We start from the raw sequence: 20,179 nt of genomic DNA on the forward strand, positions 1-20,179 counted from the left end.
TAAATAGTAATAATAATAACAACCCCTTTTCACTTTATATGGAAGATTTAAAATATTCACAAGGCTAGCATAAAGAGAAACAAGTCTCTACAGCAGAAAGATTTGAGCCTTTACCTCAAAATTCCTTTTGAGTCTGGTAGATTCACTTTGCACAAAATACTGGCACAAGGATTAGTGGTATAACTAATATATCCAGTAACACTAATCTGTCCCCAGAACATTTACCCAGGTGTAAACTCCTTGTTAAGCGGCCCAGCCTCCAAAGCACAGCCAGAACCAAACCCATCCAGATAGATGGGACACATGGGATTGCAGCACCCCTCTGCCAGCTGAAAAATAGGAAGCCTTTCCCCTTCAAATCACGAGGAGATCGCGCTCCCCCTTCCCATCTGTGCGAGGGCCGTGATCCCCATGGGCTGGGAGGGCAGAGGCGAGCAGGATGACCACCGCGCTGCGAGCTGGAATCCAGCCCCTTTTTCCTAGCTCTACCACACCATCACTGCTTTCCCCCAGCTGATCTTCTGAAGAGGTTACAGCTGACCAAAACAATTCGTATTTTAATGAATATACTATTTTTTGAGGAGAATGTAACATCACTGAATATGTTTATGTTATTGGGGAAGTAACGGAGCACAAATTATTTTTGCAATGGTGGGTTTTTGCCATCCCCCACCGTTTTTTTTAAATAAATAAAAAAACCAGCACTTTAATTGTAACTAAAACATATTACTTCATTGAAAAAATTTACAGTACAGCTAACAAGCTACAGCTAGGATTCATTTTTCATCTATATTTAACTCAACAGGAGAACTTATGCTAGATTTTCTTTGATCCTTTGGCAAATTTAGGATTAGTCAGGACACAAGCTTCCTCATGTACTCTGCTGTGTTAGCCCTCTTCACCATTATAGATTTATACAATTGCTAGCTTTGCTCCTGAAGACCTACAGGGGTTAACAGGTACCCCAGCCTTTGAAAGCTGCAATAATTACACGCTGCATCGCGATGGAACCTCAGTTACATCTTGTCCTCACAGAGGTGGTCTTCACTCCAGATTTTTAGTTCTCAAATCAACTTTTCAGGTTTTGACATCTGAGAAAGGTGTATTTATTTGCATGCGTGGTTTTTTTTTTTTTTTTTGCAGATAATCTGTTCCACATTCCACACTCGCTTCTCGAGTTACTGCTACTGAAGAATTTTTTTTTACTTAGCTGTATGTTCTTGCTATTTCAATTTCATATTTCATTTCTACTGGATCTTTAGAAACTGCATTACATTTTAAGAAGTGGATACAGACAGGGAAGCAGAGACTACAGAAGATCAAAGACAATAGAGTTTACTGAAAATAAAGCATTTTCTGTAATTGTTTAAATTTGTTACCTATTGTGTTGGATTTGGTTGTTGTTTTCAGAAGAAGAAAATGTTTCCTGGTAGTGGGGCTGGCCACACAGCACTGCTGGGAAATTTCACAAAAATCCTCTTCATCAAAGTACCTCCAGGCCAAACCAAACCAAATTTTGCATCTATTTCCAGACATGCCAATTTGAAGCCTGAGCTGCCAGAAGACCTCATGGAAAACCCTTCCTTTCTGAACATTCACTGGGATTGAATCCCAAAGTAGAAGGAAAGAACTACTGCTGGTTCTAAACTTCAAATACAACTTTATTTTATGATGCATAATGATAAGAAAGGCTCAATTAACAATTAAGCAAAAAAACCCAAATGCCCCAAAACGCACAGAAGAACATGTGTGTGACACTGCCACATCCACAAAGGAAGTAGGAGGCTGAAATGGGATTTAGAAAGAACATCAAGTTCTAAACCTGTGAAGTGATGCCTGCCTATCACCTTACTGAGAAGTATCTGAATTTTGGTCACCAGTAGCTTGCACAAAAATTATCCAAGTACCTACCAGATCTACTTCTGTAGAAGTTAAGCTGGGTTACATATTTTAGCTAAACTCTGCTCCCATTTCCTCTGATTTACTTAAGAGTAAGAGTATCCTTGGATTCAACAGTGGGATAGCAAAGCAGAATTTTGTCAACACTTTTGCCACTTCATTGAGTTTTGCTGAGAGTAAAAGGGATTGCAAATAAGAAAAAGAAAACAAAGTTGTCTTTCCCACAGCTACTGCAGTCCCTGTAAACAAATCTATGCAAATTCATCATGTCACACATCCTTACTTGCAGTATCTTGCACCACAGTAAACGGGAGAAAACAGAATTTTGTTGGAGCAGTAGCCCTTTGAAACAATTTTACAACACCAATGCTGCATGACTGCAGTCTGCACCAGCATCCACACTGTCCTAAGAGCCTTGGCTGGTCACTGAGACCAGGTAACATGCACAAAAGGATTTCCGCAATCATAGCAGCATTTTGATAGAAGATTCTTTATTAACAAACCACTCTAATATAAAACCACTCATTGCAATTTATGTTGCTGATATGACAGGCATTTTAACAGATTCACTGCTATCTCCTAAAGCTATCAACCCACAAAAAGACAAAATTTCCCTGTCACCACAAATGTGGGAAGTTGAAATTCTCAGTTTTAATCACTGCATAGATTAGAGTCTTGATGAATTATGAGTGGATTGCTTTTTAACTTTTTTTTCCCTCCACTCTGAGGGGGGAGGAAAGAGTCAAACATGGATTGATAAGAACGTACCTTATTGTACTGAACAAACATGTCCTTCTCATAATCAAAAAGTGCTGGTGACCTACCAGTCTATTAATAATTTACATCTGGAAAAATTTGGCATCCCACTCTCTGACAATTAATTATGTCAGGAGTAAAAAAAAAAGTCTCCCAGTAATGTCAAAAAAATTAAACGTAGTAAAGCCTAACGACTATGACAAAATAATTGCTTAAAAACAAAAGTCTTGGTTCAGTGCTGGAGTGTCACCCAGCCAAGTTACACTCGCCAGCTACACCACCTTGTACTTCAGAGGGGCGGCGTGGCCAGGAGTACATCGCTCCCACCTTGCTGCTCGGCACTTTCAAACCTGCACACTCCTGCATTGCTGCCATCTGGGTACACTGCAGAAAGTCGAAGACCTCATGCAGATCGGACACACAGAACCAGAGGATGTACTTGGATCTATATTTTATATTCACTTGGAGTTACGAATTTGGCACTTTCAGACCTTTCATACTTTGCTCATCCACTGACCCTGCTTTTTGAAACTCTGCACTTTTTCCAGGGGCAGAAGTGAAGTCACTTGAAAGTGGGAAACTGTTTTCTTACTGTATCTCATCCAAAAGCACTGATGCTTTCAATTCCCAATTCTACCACAGAAACAAGAGTATTTGACAAGGTTAATAGCAAGGAGAGGGAAAGAAAATGAAAAGGCTCTGAGAGCTACTGATAGGTAGTAGAGAAATTAGAAGTGGGTGGAAGGAGATGAAGTGATCATAAGGATAGAGAACATCGAAGATTACTCGGACCAAGGGCCAACGCAGGAGAAGCTGAAGCAAATTGTTAAGAGCTGACAATAAGTGCAGCTTTAGGTGAAATCACTAGTCTGAAAATAGGAGTAATCCAAACTTTACCAGAATCATGATACCTCCTGGACTGGAAAGACTGGGGAACTTCTCGCAAGATCCCAGTTACATTCCCAGTCTCTCTTCAAATGACTCCTCCCAGGAACATTTGCTTCCTTAAATTCACATAGCTTCTGGAGAAAAACCAGTGCAGCCACCCAAAGTTTACAGTACTGGGAGCGTGGCTTTAGCATGGCCCATGCTTCCCTGCCCAGCTATCCCATGCTAGGGCCCGAGGCACTCAGGAGACATCTGAGGAGTTTCAGCTTCAGTAGCTTACTGAAGTTTCCTGTCTGGGACACTGCATCTCTTAAACAAGCCTACAGGTTGCTGATACTCTAAAAAAAATCCCTGTATGCAAATCTCTACATAAAAGTTTAAACAGCGATTAATTAATTACTCCTCATATCCATCAAGATCAAACATGAACTAATCTGTATATGAGAAGCTACAGACAGGTTTGGTGCCATGGGTTAAGGGAAGGTTCAGTCAGGTATTAGAGAAAGCTTTCTAGCTACGAAGGGTAGCTTATCACTAAGGATATGTTGAATACCTATAATTGCAGGGTTTTAACCCAGGTTTAATGTAACACAAAGTTAATCCAAAAAGCACTCAAGACCAATTTCATGAGGTACCTGATCCCACTTCAGAGCAAGAAAGTGGACTAGGTGGCACCTTGAAGCCTCTTCCAGGCATACAAGTCTTGGATTCAATCATTTTCCTGTGCATTAACACTTGCATAAGGCCTATACATGCTGGCTTCAGTCAAGAAAAAGAAAAACTATGAAGAGACAGTGAACTAACCGCTGTCTCACTCACACTTGCACAGTGTTAGAGCTTAAGGAGTTTAATGAGATTGCAAGCTCTTCGGGGCAGAGACCAACCGTTTGTTGTGTTCAGACAGCGCTCGGCAAAATAATTTGTGTCTTGGTGCTCGAGGTGCTACAGAAATGCAAACATTAAGAAGAGTCACTGTTCAACTATACCCCCAATCTAAAGCATTGGAAATGCTATTCCAGAGGAGTGGTTGTGTCTCGCTATCAAGAACTCAATGGCCAATTATAACAATGGTCTAACATTTATTTACATGAAAGCAGAGTTCTTCATTTATTGACGCATATATGACTCTTCTGATGTTCCTAGTCATGCTCCAGCTGCCAAATGAACATCTTTATTGTGCTTAATATGCCATATGGTATGAGACAGACTCCAAAACTCCATGCAAGCAAAATGAAAATACTGCCAAGCATCTCCCAATGAAAAACAACACGCATGTCATTCATCGCCCTCTGCTCATTTCTCAGCCTTCTATACTACTAGACTTCTACTCCTTTCCGTGAGAAAGCTCATTCATATGTGAATTGTAATGAATATTTTCGTCCACCAACTGGATTCATTACTGACAAAGCCTGCCTGCATCCCAAGGCATTAATCACTGACTTTGATTTTATCATCATCATGGCAACTGTTGGAAAAAGAATTCTTGTGTAGGATCCCAAATCTATTACTATAATGACAGGAAATTGAAGCTGTGTTCAGAAAACGTTACTTTTAATAGACCTCAGCAAGAAATTTCAAGTCCCTAGGATTCATTGTTTCAGTGCAGCCCACCTCCCTGTTATGATGGGCTACATATGCGTGGTTTCCACACAACTGTGATATTCATGATAACAAACCACAGATGTTTTAATGAATAGCATTTTAAAAACATTAAAAGGTTAGCAGTCAAATCATTCCTGTAAACCTATATAAAAACAAGACAAGGTGAAATAGATCTCTTGCATTCAACAGCATATTAACCTGATACATTCCTCTTTCAAAGTCTTATTTGTCAGAGTTTCATTCTCAGAAATTTTTGTGTGTTTTGAGCAGGAATACAGAATCCATAGTTTTTCCTCTGTCAAAAATCTCTAAACAAGTATTCTGAAAAAATATATGCACAAATTAGCATATAGAAACTTACTCTGCATGTCTCTACATACTTGTATATATATTTTTATGTTGTATGATGGCTAGCAACAAAACAGCTCCTCAGTGAGATCTCACATTGAGAAAACACACCAAACAGATTTAATTACTGTATCAGCTAAGGTTAGTGTCCTTTCTATAAATATAGCGTAGCCCTGTTAAATCAGGGAGAGTTTTGGTATGAACAGAATTTTGTCCTGTGTACTTTTATCCTGTATTCATTCATTTTAACAGATGATTTTAGATCATATTAAAACTGCCAGTCTCTCTCCTTTTGGAAGCTGTATCTGAGAGAGGTCTAGGAGGTATGAGAAAAGCACGTTACAGCTGCACAAAGGCAACTTAACTTTCCAGCCCAGCAGGCATCTCTTGGCTACGGCAAAAAATCCTCCCTCCTCAAAGATATTAGCAAAATACAGAGGTTAAATAGACAGAAAACTGGCGAAGCTGAACTTCATTAACTAGGATAAGACAAAGGGGATGATTGAAACAAAAGGAAATGCTTGCAAGTGCTGTTATAGTGAGAGGTAAGTAATGATTCATAAAGCATCATGACCTACTGAAGCGCTAGCTAGCAATATACAAGCAGGTTGAGCGAAGGCAGTGGATATGCAGCTAAGGAGATGACACAAGGCCACCACGGGACCAACATCGGTCACACTGCTGAATCCATGACTTAATGGCAAAAGCTGCAGTACGGGGTGTCATACAAGAACCTAGTACTGACTAATAGAAACACAAAGTTTTAGGAGTCTTCAATAGATCAGTTAGCCAGTCAACACGAATAGGATGAACCAACATATCTGGAAAGGCCATATCCATCCAAGAATAGGAGAACCACCTCTGACAGCAGCTGGAAAGGCAGCTGGGAAACAACCACCACCAAAATCCTGCTTTTCAAGCTGGCACTTACGAGAAACAGCATCTCTCCCTTCCCTCGAGATGCCTTCCCCAACCATCTCCCAAGGCCAGGCTGTGGAGGGAGCCCACACCTTGTTCATTCCTGCTGCTCTCCTGCAAGAACACCTGGGATAGGAGGAGGAAAAACAACAGATAGACAGACATGCCACCTGCCACTCTTCTGGGTTACTTAAAGTGCAGCTAGGATACTATCAAAAATTAATTTAACTTTTTGAACCAAAATGAATTCTTAGGGTACAAGTCAATCAGCACCTTTCCCCACACCTGCTAGGTGCATAGAGTGATGGAGACTGGGAATGGATTGGATAGAAACACTGCTAGAAACCCACTACTACCACCCCATGGCCGGATTTTGGGACCAAGACGACCGGCAACACCGTTCAGCACAGCATGCTCCCTCCCAAGGGAGGGACGCCTGCCACCAGGAAGCTGCCGAGTTGCTTCTGCCTCCTTTGCGATTAGTTGTCCCCTCCCCTGCCAAAACTTTAGTTTAGTCCCTTTAAATTGAAATCTAAGCTAAAAATTAACAGATGACAGGAATTATATCCTGACCCCCTAAGGGTGGGGATGAACTCTTTGGATGCCCAGTTCCAAATTTATTTTTGGAACGCAAAGCAGCTCACAGTTTTTGGTGTTAGCCCTAATCTCTAGCAAGCCTGATCCCGGCATGTTTATCAATGACTTGCCATCATCAGATTTTTTCTTTTTTAATTGAAGAGTAGAGAAAAAACCTAGACAGTGATGAAAGCCACAACTTTTAGGAAAGTCAAACAGGTTGATCATTAAAATATATGAGTTTACCATTATTTCAAATCTAAAACTACTCTTGAAATAATGGGTTTGTGTCTCAAAAAAGCTGCAAGCAAGACTACAAAGTTCCTTTACAGAAAGCATCTCGCTGAACTTTCATGAAAATGAACAAAGTGAATAAATTTAATAAAAATTCTTTTCATATCTTTTTTTTTAAATAGAGTTTAACACTAAATTTCAACTCTGCAGTGGAATTACTATAGAATGATTTAAAAAATCCAATAATGGTAAGGTTGTTATCTCCCATGGCATGTTTATGATCCTCTTGTATCTATGTAATTTCTTTATATGCTTCCTGAAGTAAATTACAATGATGACTTATTTTATTTAGCATCTGGATAGTCAAAGATGGAGGAAACGTAAGCAAAAGTACAACACTCAAAATCCAGCAAGGATCACTTAACACACAAACACATCTATCTTCAATTTCTTTGGAAAAGCAAGAACCAAAGAACAGACTTAATCTTTGCACGCACTAATAACGCTTGCATAAACAAACTGGCTACCTAAACTGGTAAACATCCACATGCCATTTACACCAGATGCGGGCCCACCAGCCTGCTAAGCCACGCAATTTTGGCCAACAGTTTGGCATGCACAAGGGTGTCCAAACTGCTCTTCAGAGAATACTTTCTCCGCACTGTTAGCGGTAGCTATTCATATTCACAGGTTTTTCTACACTGTCAAAATACACCAATAACAGAGGAGCTTCTCGTAGGCAACAAAAGGGGAGGGATTGTGCTCGGGGCCTGGCTGCAGCCAGGCCGAGCTGCTTCCGAGCAGGGAGGGCCACGTGAGCAGCACGGCTCGGCAGGCACCGACATGGAGGACTCCTGCGTTTTTCAGCACAAATAGGTCCTTGCTTATCTTTACCTTTTATTCTTTTCCAGACAAAAGCATCCTTCAATTGCATCTCATCATCTTCACAAAAAAAAACTCACTTCTACTAATGCTGCTCCATCAGCTCTCTCTAGCTGCTTGAAATTATTGGGAAATCCAAACACTGCAATAAAAACTAAGGTAAAAATACCCCAAACAACCTCAAGCCAGGCTTCACCAGCTCACATTACGTATCTTCACAGATCCCTTTGCTGCCTGTTGTCTCATTTAGGACAAAAATCTAACCAAGTGGAAGGAGCTGTAATGACTTCTCAGCTGAAAGTTGTCCTAACTTATTCATTACAGCGTAGACATGTTATTGACTGATCTCTTCGGTCAGTGGCTGATTATAAGACATGTTAATACTGCAGCTTCTGCTCTTAGCCCTGGAGAAAAATTACGGTTTCAACAAAAATGGGATGTCAGTGCACGCATCCAAAAAAGCCTTTGACAGCGTTCTATCATGGTCATTGACCTTTCGAACACAACACGTAACCCTATTTAAACAGGGCTCTTGTGCCTATGGGAACGCAGAGGATACTTGTACAGATACTACATTTGGGAAGTCACAGTCTCCCAGGAGCTGCCACATCTGTGGAAAAACGTGTCATTTTGCTATTAAAACCAATGCTGCTCCAAAACAGTCCAAATGACCCCAAACTCAGCAGCACTATCCAAAAAAGACTCTTTCATCCTGCTCATTCAATGAAAGAGTCTCCCATTGTGATGCAAAAGTTCAATATTTTTCTTTCTAACCAGATTTACATAACATTTTGCTAAGAACCCCAGGAGAACATAAGACGAAATGAATTCTAGATCCTTACAAAATTTTACAAGTTGAGTCTGTGACACAAATAGACAGAATCAAAGCATATTCAATATGTTGCGATTCTGCAAATTACAGCAAGAAGTTTGTTGATCTAAAATTGTTTGTGTCCTATAGTAGAGCAAGATGGGACAGAGGTCATACAAGAATTCCCAGTGGGATATAATGGATAATTTCCTTTAAATATTGGCTGAATAAAAAAAAAAAAATCAACAAGCCATATACTCTTGACCATAAATTTTCTTGGCTTCTACACAGATATCTGATCTTTGAGCAGACATCCTAAATGCTATCCAAACCAAATTTCTTGCTGTATGTAATTTATTGAAAACTAATCAGAGTTATATTCAGCAGAAGCAACAGGACCCCAGGAGATTTTAAATATGTAAATAAATTGCTGCCAGTAGATGTCAAAAAACAACAACAAGCAATCAGTCACAGGAAATAACTATAGTGCAACCAGCACAAAAAAAAAAAAAATTCCCTTATCCACATCACTATGTTTGTTTTTAAAATGTCTCCAAAGCAACAAATTCATTTAGTAAGGGTTTTCAGTTAACTAGACAATTAGCTGCAGGTCACGGGGATTTTTTTTTTCCCTGAAGTTCACAATTAAAACTGTTTGTCTTCAAGGTCGGTTTGCTATAATTACAGTGATCTGTCATTTCTTAATGTGATCTGTCATAACTTCTTGTTTCTCTTCCCTCTCCCCCCACCCCAATGGCACACAATTCTGTTGATACTCAGTTAAAAGCAGTACTCTAGGAGCCTTAAGTGAAATTGCTTGAAACGCTGTAACGTAATGTAGATGAACAGAAGATTCATCAACTAAATCATGCCCATACTTGTCTAGTTGAAGCTGGGGCAGGCAGGACGAAGCCCGCTAAATGACAGAAATGAAATCCTGGGCCTCGCTGGAGGAACGGCCGCTTTGTTCGCTCCTTCAACTTGGAAGTATGAATACCTCAGTGATTTGAGGATGAGAGAAGATGATCTTTCATCTCATACCAAATCCATTCTCACTCTTATACGCTTGCTTTTCTCAGAGATGGGGAGGGGGAAATTGCTTGCTCTCTCTCTCTCGTACTCTAACAATACATTGAGAAAAGGAGTCAAAGTGCAGCAGCTTTTCATTAAATAAGCTATTAATACAAAGTGCTTTTTAGCACAATATCTGTGGATAATGTCTGAGGCAACATTGATCTTCTCAATCTTGGGTCTTGGTTTCACCTCCTGTATATTATACAGCTAATCCGTAATTCAGCAATGACTTGCACAGGCTGCTCACCACTCTGATAAGAAGCCAGGCTCTTGGGCAGTACATGCTAGGAAACATGGAAAAACATCAATGCATGGACATCCATATACAGCTACCCTTTCCTGCAGTAATAATCATTAGAAGATGCTTTCTTGATGTGCAATAATGTTTTCTTAAAAGGCATCCTGAGGAATAAAGCTCTCAGCTTGTGCCATGTGCAACCGACTTCCAAACAGCACTCAGTGGTAGGAGTTTGTTTCAGAAATGGAGAATGACACATAATTTGCAACACATAAAAGGAAATAAGAGTGAGTAATAAATACACTGTGTAATATTTTCCTTTCAAAATGGATACTGTAGGTTGCTGGTCTGTTTTCCCAGCTGCCGAATGAGTAATGCCATGCATGAAAATCTGCTCAAGCCATTTATTCAGTGGGTAGTTTAACTTCCCCAGGAAAAAAACTAAAACAAAGTTTATCCCTGTTTCCAGGGAAAACCTTCTGCTTTTTCATCTCCTCCATCAAGGATCCCGAGAGCAGGGGAATGACAGTTCCTCTAAGTTCTTTTAACTGAGTTCTCGCAACCTTCATTTAAGGATCACCAGTAGAAAGATTATTTTTCCAAAGGGATCTGATAACTGCACAATAGACCTAAACTCCTTGCTGGTCCTCAGCCTAAAAATTGCATTTTTAAAATATAGCCCTAGAACACAGCTTATGAATGCCTTTCCAGAATACCTTTAAACATCTAAATTGTATTTAAGCTTGCACAATTAGTCACTGGTTAAAATTCTGTTTTACTCAAGTATTCTGCCACTTGCAACACACAGATCATCCTATAAACAATGGAAAAATCAACTTCGCAGCCTGCTGAAGTATGAGCTTGTATGAGATTAACCAGGAGAGTCACCTCTCAAAACCTCCTCTGGATTTAAACTCACTCAACATATGTTTTTTCTTTCAAGCAATGTCGGAGTTTGACTAACGGTTACAAAACCAAATAACCTTGGTTTAAATTTTGACGCTCGCACCAAGCTCAGAAAAGGAGCACCGAGAACAATGCAATTAAAACTGCACCATGTAATCTTGCTCTACACAGTCATTCCCAGAGCAGCTTCTATTCACATCAGACAGCGGCTTTTATACGTTACAGACAGGCAGGCTCTGGCATCTTCCACAAGACAACTGGCCTGAGAGAGAGTAAATTCTGTCAGTTGAGATCATTTATAAGCAACCTGAAATTTGTTTGCATAGATAAACCAAGGAAAGAGCATCAGGCTACTGAAGTTTCTGCCTGTTTTTAGTAACTACAAAACAATGAAAAAACAGGTAACAAATAGCATAATAATGGTTAAGTGACCAGCAGAGGACAACGCTATTCTAATACTCTATTCTTAAACAGGTGGTCTTGCTATATGGAGGCTCGCGCTTAAACAACTGTGGTTGCATATGAAGCAAGTGACAGTGAAAACTTGTTTTAATTACTTGACGTAATCCACATTTCCAATGGCCCTGATGCTCGGCTGCTGACAGGCGCTTTCATTTAGCACTATGCATGCAATGTTTCTAACGTATAGTTTGCATCAGCGCAGGCACAAGCTACGGTTGAAATTAATGCAGAATTTGTTCCAAGCCTTTTTGTCAACTTCAAGGGACTATGGATCAGGTCAATAAGTATCAATTTTTGCAGCAAACTCTGATCAAGTGGTAGGATTTTTCATTATATTACACTCCATAGCCAACAAAAGGTGTAATGGAAAGGTATCTGAGCCAAAAATCCCAGATATAAACCCCTACAATGGGCACTGTTTGTTGAACCAAAGTGTTGTGCTAAAAATGAAAAGCAAAACATCCCCACTTTGGAGATTAAGGACTCCAGAATTCCTCTAGTGAATAACACTTACAAAGTAATATAATTTTATAATATTTCTTACTAGTGTTAGATATATTTATTTCCATATGGTGATCACACTGGAGACAAATAAGACAAGATGCTGGCCTACCAGACAATAATGACAGTAGTGACTTGGCAATCAGTATATAACCAAAGTGTTATTACCAAGTTAAATACTCTTAGATTTAATAAATTGCACAGTTATTCCTAAGACTATATGAACTGCATACAGCACTGTAATCGCCAATGTAAAGTGTGCTCAGGTCATTCAGGGGCAGACCAAAATCCACTGGTTTCATTCATTTCTTTTTAATGTAGTACTTTCTATACTTTCTTTTTTTCCAAGTCAAATAAATGAAAAAGGCACCTTTTTCATCTTCCCTTCTCTTAGCTTAGACTCGGTATAGGCACCATTAGTCGTACATATTCTGATGACTGGCACTGGGGATTAGCGATATGGATTTCCTAAACTACAGCCTGCCTTTATTTATGGTGTTAGAGCACAGATCCTTAGCACAGCTGTTTGAATAACTCTCTTCTTTCACATTAGAGCAACCATAACGATTACAATGCTTAAGAAGTTTAGAGAGATGAGATAAAACTCAGTCAATCTTTACTTTGCTCCCAGTTATAAACCCATTAAAAACGATCACTAAATCTGCACATTTTCCAGCTCACATCTCCTTCCAAATCAGTAGGCTTTTGGAACAATAAAGCAACCTTCTTCCATACGCTAATATACCTCGTCCGGGTTGCACTCGGCTGCTGGCTACAAGCATGACAAAGTGAGATATCCATTTGGTAAACACAATTTGCCAAAAATTTTCAAGGGACACAGCGTAATGTATCCATCCACCTGGCGTCTTAGCAACTTTGTATTTCTGTATGGAATTGAGGGGTAAATTAATGATGAATTGTGCTATATCACAGAGTGCATACATTTATAGATTTAGGAACAGAAAGGTATCAGTGATGTCTTGTCATCATCTAGCAAGAAATATATTATTATAAACTCCCCTGATTAGCAAGTTAACTTAGTAGTTTGAAGTTGAGATGAGCTCCACAGCTAATTAAACTTTGTTCAGTGCTTCTGGAGGCTGCACGTTTGCATTTTAGCACATGCTTTATTCTGGAGTAAACAGTTGTCATTCACTCATCACCAGATGGGTCGCATTCAAAAATTCAAGGGAAACGAGAATACCGAAACGCCAGACACTTTGCTACAGTTCTTAAGAAAATGAGAACGGTGACATAACGCATATAAGCTCAGGGAAGCAATCCTGAGCACACGTGGAAAGCCCTGCAGACGCGAAGAACGCAACCAAACCGTGGCATCGCCGTGCTTTGCACAATACAGCTTCCGTGACTACTCCAGTAGGAAAGATTTGTTTTACTACTCTAAACTCGTTTTACACATTTCAAAGTGATAGATTGTAACTATTCACCATAATCATTTAACAGTAGACTAAAACTTACATCAAAGAACAGTAACTAAAAAAAATATATTAGTTTTCAGGTAGCAACAGCTTTGTGTATTCAGCCTGCTAGACGACTCTCATTGCCTCCCTTCCCTTCTCTCTCTCACCACTGTTTTGCATAAATACTCTGCTATTAACTTCTGCTTTTTTGAAACTAATGAAACATATTATTGTATGGGCAATAACTGTTATTGTATTTTAGTGCAAAACGGTATAGATATAGTGTTAACAACGTGCTTTAGAGTTGCTTGTCTCATTATTTTAAGAATTTTAAACTCTTAATCATCACCTCCAAGACCTTCACTTTCTAAACCTCATTAGTAAAGTTTCCTTGCAAAGCTGAAGCCTCAACAAAAACAGAACTCGGTACAACCCTGAAATACATCCACTAGTGCTCTGAAGTCGTGCCAGAGATGAATCTGGTTGTACTCATTCTTCACCACCATGGAGGCATTTAGAGAAGGCTGAAGCAGAGACAGAGACAGACCCTGAACTGGCAGGAACAGCCCAGCCCTGTCGCCCATTTTCCTGCGCACCAAACGCTTCTCCTGGACACATCCCAACCTGGCACCTGTTAGAGGAGGTGGAACATTCTCCTGCAGAAGGAAGCAGAGTCCAACAGCCCTGGCTTAAGGAATTCGGGACATTTGACCAAGAGATGCATGACAGATCCTGCTCCATGTACTTACATCCTGAAAAGCCCATGACTGAGGAAGTGCTGAGGACAAAGCATGCTCCACTCCTCAGGGGCCCATTTCTTCTGCCACGACGTACACCCTGCTTGCCGTATATAAAATGGTCTGAATCGGCACACTATGCAAAGTGGCACATACCCCAAAAGAACAGTGGACGTTTTTGACACAACTGTCAATGAGCGTTGGGGAAGAAATCCAGAATTGCAAGGATAGTTGACGGGCAAGGGCAAAACAGGCGCAGAAAGCTAACCACCTTTTGAAAGCACCATTTGACTAGAGACAACAGTACAAAGACCTGTCACTTTCAAAAACAGCAAAGCTGTTCATAGGCAGAGTCACATTAAATTTATTTCGTTGTCTCCTTGTACAGAAGCAGTCAGTTTATTTGCACTGAAATGGGTTTTGGCTACTAGCACTGAAAATTCATTTGTTCAAAATGCATACTACGACCTACAGAAATCAGGCACAGAAACCACCTGAGAAAGTTCATCTCAAGGGCAAGCACATATATAAACTGTTGAAAATGTTAGACCGAGACCCTCAAATTGGTACTTACAATTAAATAAGGATATTTAAAACTCAGAAGTGCCAACATGAGCATCCAAACGTAGAAAATGGACAATAACTAGACACTAATATTTGGAAACCAGACACCTAGTGCATTTAATTGCTATTAGGAAAGATTTAAAATGCACTTAGACATCTTTTTGTATTTACACATTTACTTAGAAAAGAACTCAATTAGACAGTAATGAAAAGAAAGAAGGTTAAAGCAAACAGGAAAATTATGGTCTTTTTCTACTTTGATGATCCATATCCATTTAAGATAGTCCACTGAAAATTCATTACTATTAAAATGCTCCCACTGTTTGGCAGTCCTCAGAAATCAACTCTTCCTCAAACTCCAGCTCCACATGCTGGAGATTTTCTAGTTATAACTAACATTTCAGGCCATAGAAAAGTATTTTTCTTGAGAGGACTTTGGAGTCGATACAATTTTTAACAGTCTTCAGCCTGATCCCTGCTCTGGGAGAAAAGTGGTGTGGCGCTCTACCAAAATGCCTTCCACTCACTCCAAAACTAATTGCAACATTAACCTAAAATCACCAAATATTTTGGATAGACTTTTTAAAAAACAGTGCTAAATATTATAGGGTATTAAAAAGGGAAGTGTTTTAATGGAAACATCCTTTTCCTCATCCAAGAGCTCCTTAAGCAGAATATTAACTATTCACGTAGTAGGTATGAATCCTTCTCCTCCCTCCTTTAGACAACTGCATGAAGTATAGCTGTATATAGTACTCAATATTCAAGATTAAGTTCTCAGTCTCCCCTCTTGAAGTTCTCTCTTTAAATTTGAGGCCACAGTCCTGTCTCCCAAACAGAGGATGAATGCTTTCTTCACATTTACAGGAGAAGTGAGAACTTTCCACTGCGGTGAGAGCAAAAGAGGCTAACACAAATCCCAAGGCCCTGGTTAGGGCACTCACCAAATAGGCTTCAAATACTAATGCCCTGTTCCTATTATTATATTACTATCTGAGTGAATTCCCTAATTCTTAAGCCGTTAAACAGACAGGGACTTCATTAACAGGCAGAGTATTTGGTTGTACAAGATGGAAAAACAACATCCAAAATGAGCACTCCTCCAACATGGGCACTATACTTTTGGTGAAAACAGCTCTTCATGGCTTTTCCTCTTACAGTTACCCCAAATGCAATGTTTCATATTCCCGGTCAAAATAGAATAATCCTATTTAAGCAAGGAAAAAAAAACAGATTTTTAAATGTAGTTCTATTGAAAAGAACTTCTGGGTTAAAAAAAATTCTCACAGGCCAGCAAGATGTGTTATGAGGAGTGATCCAAAAAGCTAATATGCAATAACACATAAGCTATTACATAGTTTTTAACAGTTGCATCAAAAACAGAATTTAAGTGTTTTTCAAACAATGAGATCAAGGAGATTTGTAATAAATATGAAAATATCAGTGCTCCACATAAAATACTACCTTCCAAACAGTAAAACATGCTTCATCTGCATGAAGCAAACCAGATACATGATTTTTTTTTTCCCCCTGCAAACCTAATATCCATTCTGTGCGGAAACAGAAATACTACTGCTGTGTAAATTAATTTCTCATTTATTAAAATAATATCACATTCCCAAAGACACAAAAGGGAGGTGGGGATTTCTCTTTTCAGATACTACTTCCTCCATAAATCTTAAAACTTCACTCACTGCATCATTTTTTAATTAATTATGCATAACTCACCATTATATACATCAGCTAACATTTCCCATTAAGGCTATGTATTTTTTAACTCCAGCTGTGCTGCATGGTAAATAATAAGATTCTTTTACAATCATCTATCATAAAAACAACCTATGTCACAGATTCATATCAGTGTGCATTTTTCCCCCCAATAGGTATGCAACTTTCTGCTATTACTTTAACAGAGCATTTTCCTGAGAAGTAGGAGTTCAACGGTAGCATTTTAAGAAAGTTTGAAAAGACACTTCTTAGCAAACAGCAGAGCAGAGCAAATAACTCAAAATAATCATTTATTTATTGGATTTGCCATTTATTTTTCTATTCACCACAGACTGCTAAATTCTTAAATGTAAATTATTCATGAACTTCTGCCAATGCTTCTTCCATTTAAATAACTCTGAAAATGTAGTTGCGATGATTCAGATTTCAGCATTGGCTCTGTCAGGTTTTGGAGCCTCGGTTCTGTTCCACGATGGCTTGCAACTTGCCAATTTAGGATACATTTCAAGCATTACACTCGAGGACACAGTTCAAAATTTACTTTGTCAGGAATGCACTTGCAATTTGTGCTCCAAATATAATGTTTGCTGACATTTCCATACTGAAAAAAGCTTCTAGCATAGACATTGCTGTATCTTGCTTCAATGAGTGTTTCAGGGTCGTTATTTCAGTTACTCTCAGCACCAAAGCCATTACAAAAATATATAAGAAATAAAGAAGAGTCCTTTAACGTTAACTGCCACTATGTGTTTTCTACTATTTATAGACACCTTCCCAGTGCCCTAGACAGCAGGACTCTTGCCAGCGGTCCCAGGGGCTGCTGCTGCACAGGTTATCCTTATGCCATGTACCCACCATCAAAAGGTGTCCAAAAGAGAGGGAAAGGGATGGCATTAAGGTGAGTTCTCACAGGGGGATCCCGCGCTTCGTTCCCATTGCTACCTTTTGTGCTGGGTTTGCTTCTGCATTTTCTCCCGAGGGTTTCACCGTGCACGCTTCAAACTTAAGGGCAAAAAGGTTTGCATCTCAATATATGCATAACTACAGGTCACGCAAACTTTGGACTGTTTTTGCCCAAAAGTCTATAAAGCTACTTGTGAACCTAGACTAGTACCTTAATTATTGTAGCACTGCTTTGCTTCCCGCATGCCTCACGTCTGTGTTGAGCCAAGCGACAGGACTAGCACGTGGCTAGACACAGGAGCCTCCGCCGGGAGCGTCAGAGGCGGCGACGGAGGGAAAAACACAAGTTGCAACACGGCAATTCACTGTTCTTTCAAACTTCCAACAGTTTACTTTTTCCTTCGCTTTTTTCAGAAGACGGGTCTTGGAAGAGAAAGATTGTAATTGAATCTCCTGATGTTTGCAGGGATGCATTTTACATTAGAGAACCTCATCTTGCTTCAGCAGGTTGAATGCTTGCAACCAGTAAAGCCAGGCTGCTTACTGCAAGCTCCAGCAGTGATGGGGAAGGCACTCAGTTGAAAAGATCCAAGTAAGAAAGTATCACCATGTGAAATAAGGACAGATTATGGACTATGTTCAGACTGTTTACTTCAGGAACGAAGTTGACCTTTATAGTGCACCTTTATAATGGGCCAGGCAAAAAATACTATCTGGGAAAGAGCAATATAATCTAAAAATTAAATCAAATTTAATCTAAAAAAATCAACCTAAAATTATGTTTGCATAATGTATTCTTGTAAAATTATGTTATGCAACTGTAACTGTGATTTATAAACAAAGCATTTAATAGCAGGATATATTTTGTATACAACTTTCTTTGATGTACCTGGGCAGCACACCAAAGGAGGGAATATAGCCTGCTACGCGAGAGGGATGATGCTCTGCAAATCATCCTGCTTCAGAACCCATAAAACTGTACTGGGGACACATTTTGTCACTCTTCTCTGCAGACAAACGTGCGTGGGCAGGTTATTTCCACTGCCTTCAATGAAGCTTTGATCAAATCACAGCTGCCTGGTAATTACCTTTCAATACAAAGAACAGCATAGACTCTACTGGGGTGGGGAGCTGGTTATAGCTCTTAAGAAATAGAGAGGGACATCATTGGGAGAGCAACCCAGTGAGGTCACTGTGACTGGATGAGGTGGGTGGAGAGTCCCAAACCACCGCTCCCTGATGCGGACTGGAAAGCATGCTCCAAGCCATAACACAGGAAGGCAAAACGGGAGGAAATGTGCATTTCTCACTACTATTTTACCAGCAGCACCAAGGATTTTTTTCCCCTCCCTCTTTTAAAGTATTTCAGCAGTATTTGAAGGATCAGCCTGAATGCTTTTGCAGCCCAAATACCAGATAGAGGAGCAGAGGTAAATCGGTTAAATTAAAAAAAAAAAAAAATTGGAGACTGCGCACTGCAAAAATTTGTGCAAGCCACTGAGGCCGCAGCAAATTGATTTTCCCACAGGTTCTGCAGCTTTGCGCTGCCTTTTGAAGTACAGACGCTAGATATATTTTGCTACATATATTTCTCTGAACTAGTGCCCATAACAGTTTTATACTCTGCTGAACGTTTTCCAGTTGATTAATGTTATGTTTACAAAACTATAAATATAGGATGATGTCTCCTTCTTGAAGAAGTAATTTAACTTTTCTTCTCCATTTTTGAGAATTTTTTGCTGTATTTTTTTAAATAAATAGTGCAACCATAAAGCTAAAAAGAGATTCCTACATTATATTTTATATACAGATTTCCTTTTCAGTGATGAATAATATCAAAATAGCTGCAACCATCCTTCGAACAAACGTGACTTGGATATTAACCATACGACACATGTTCAAGTTCTTAACACAACATTAACTAATTATTCAATAAAACAGAAAACTATTGTGTCATTTATCAGATGACACCGTAGGAGGTTTTTAAGTAGCCTTTGAAGTTTAGCTTCTCTATGGCCTGCTTTGCTGTCATTATTGAAGGGGGGGAAAAAAAAAAAACCCACAGCCTGGCTTTTTTGTTTGCTTGTTTGCTCCAGAGGGACATTCAGGACATATGTTTCTTTATGTGTCTTTATCTGTTAACCTGAATATTTATGCTTTTACTTCCCCAGGTGAAGAGGACACTAATTCTTGCCTATTGCAAATTTTTTATATTCCCGGACAGCACTGATCAGGGATCTGAGCTAAAGTCTTTTAATGTCAATGGCAGTGGTTTTTTCTCGCACTGAGCTCAGCAGGTTTTGATTAGCTCCTATCTAATTGCAAGATATTCCCTTGAACTGAAGGATAACTGTCCCAGCATCCCAGCCTTCACAAAAACATCCTTCCTTCTTACCTTTCTTCACTTCGTAGTTATCTAAGGGTAGCGCCCAGAGGCGCTGAAGAGCAGGCGAGCCTTCCCGTGCCGGGTGCGGGACGCACGCGTCCGGGCTGACGGCTCTCCGGGGCTTCGGGAGCGCTGGGAGCGCCCTTCTTCCAGCTCAGGCTGCATCACCCCGGCACAAGGAAACGTCTTGGCTGACGGCTGTACCCATTCGGAGCCTGGCTTCTTTCCAGACCTCACTACATACCAGCTGATTTCTCACCTCTCGTCATGACGTTTCTACAGCGCTCGGTGCTTTTCCCCCCCTGTTAAACGGTCTGTAATCTGTGCAGCACACAATGCAAACAA

The 20,179-nt window shown here is 39.8% G+C and overlaps 1 protein-coding gene across 2 annotated transcripts in view; it reads right to left on the reverse strand.

Moving 5' to 3' along the window:
* CDH13 (cadherin 13) overlaps positions 1 to 20,179 on the reverse strand; it is a 505,047-nt gene that overhangs the window by 335,992 nt on the left and 148,876 nt on the right. The gene's annotated exons all lie outside the window — the stretch shown is intronic.

The sequence above is a fragment of the Struthio camelus genome, chromosome 10 (assembly GCF_040807025.1).
Source record: "Struthio camelus isolate bStrCam1 chromosome 10, bStrCam1.hap1, whole genome shotgun sequence".
Classification (NCBI taxonomy): domain Eukaryota; kingdom Metazoa; phylum Chordata; class Aves; order Struthioniformes; family Struthionidae; genus Struthio; species Struthio camelus.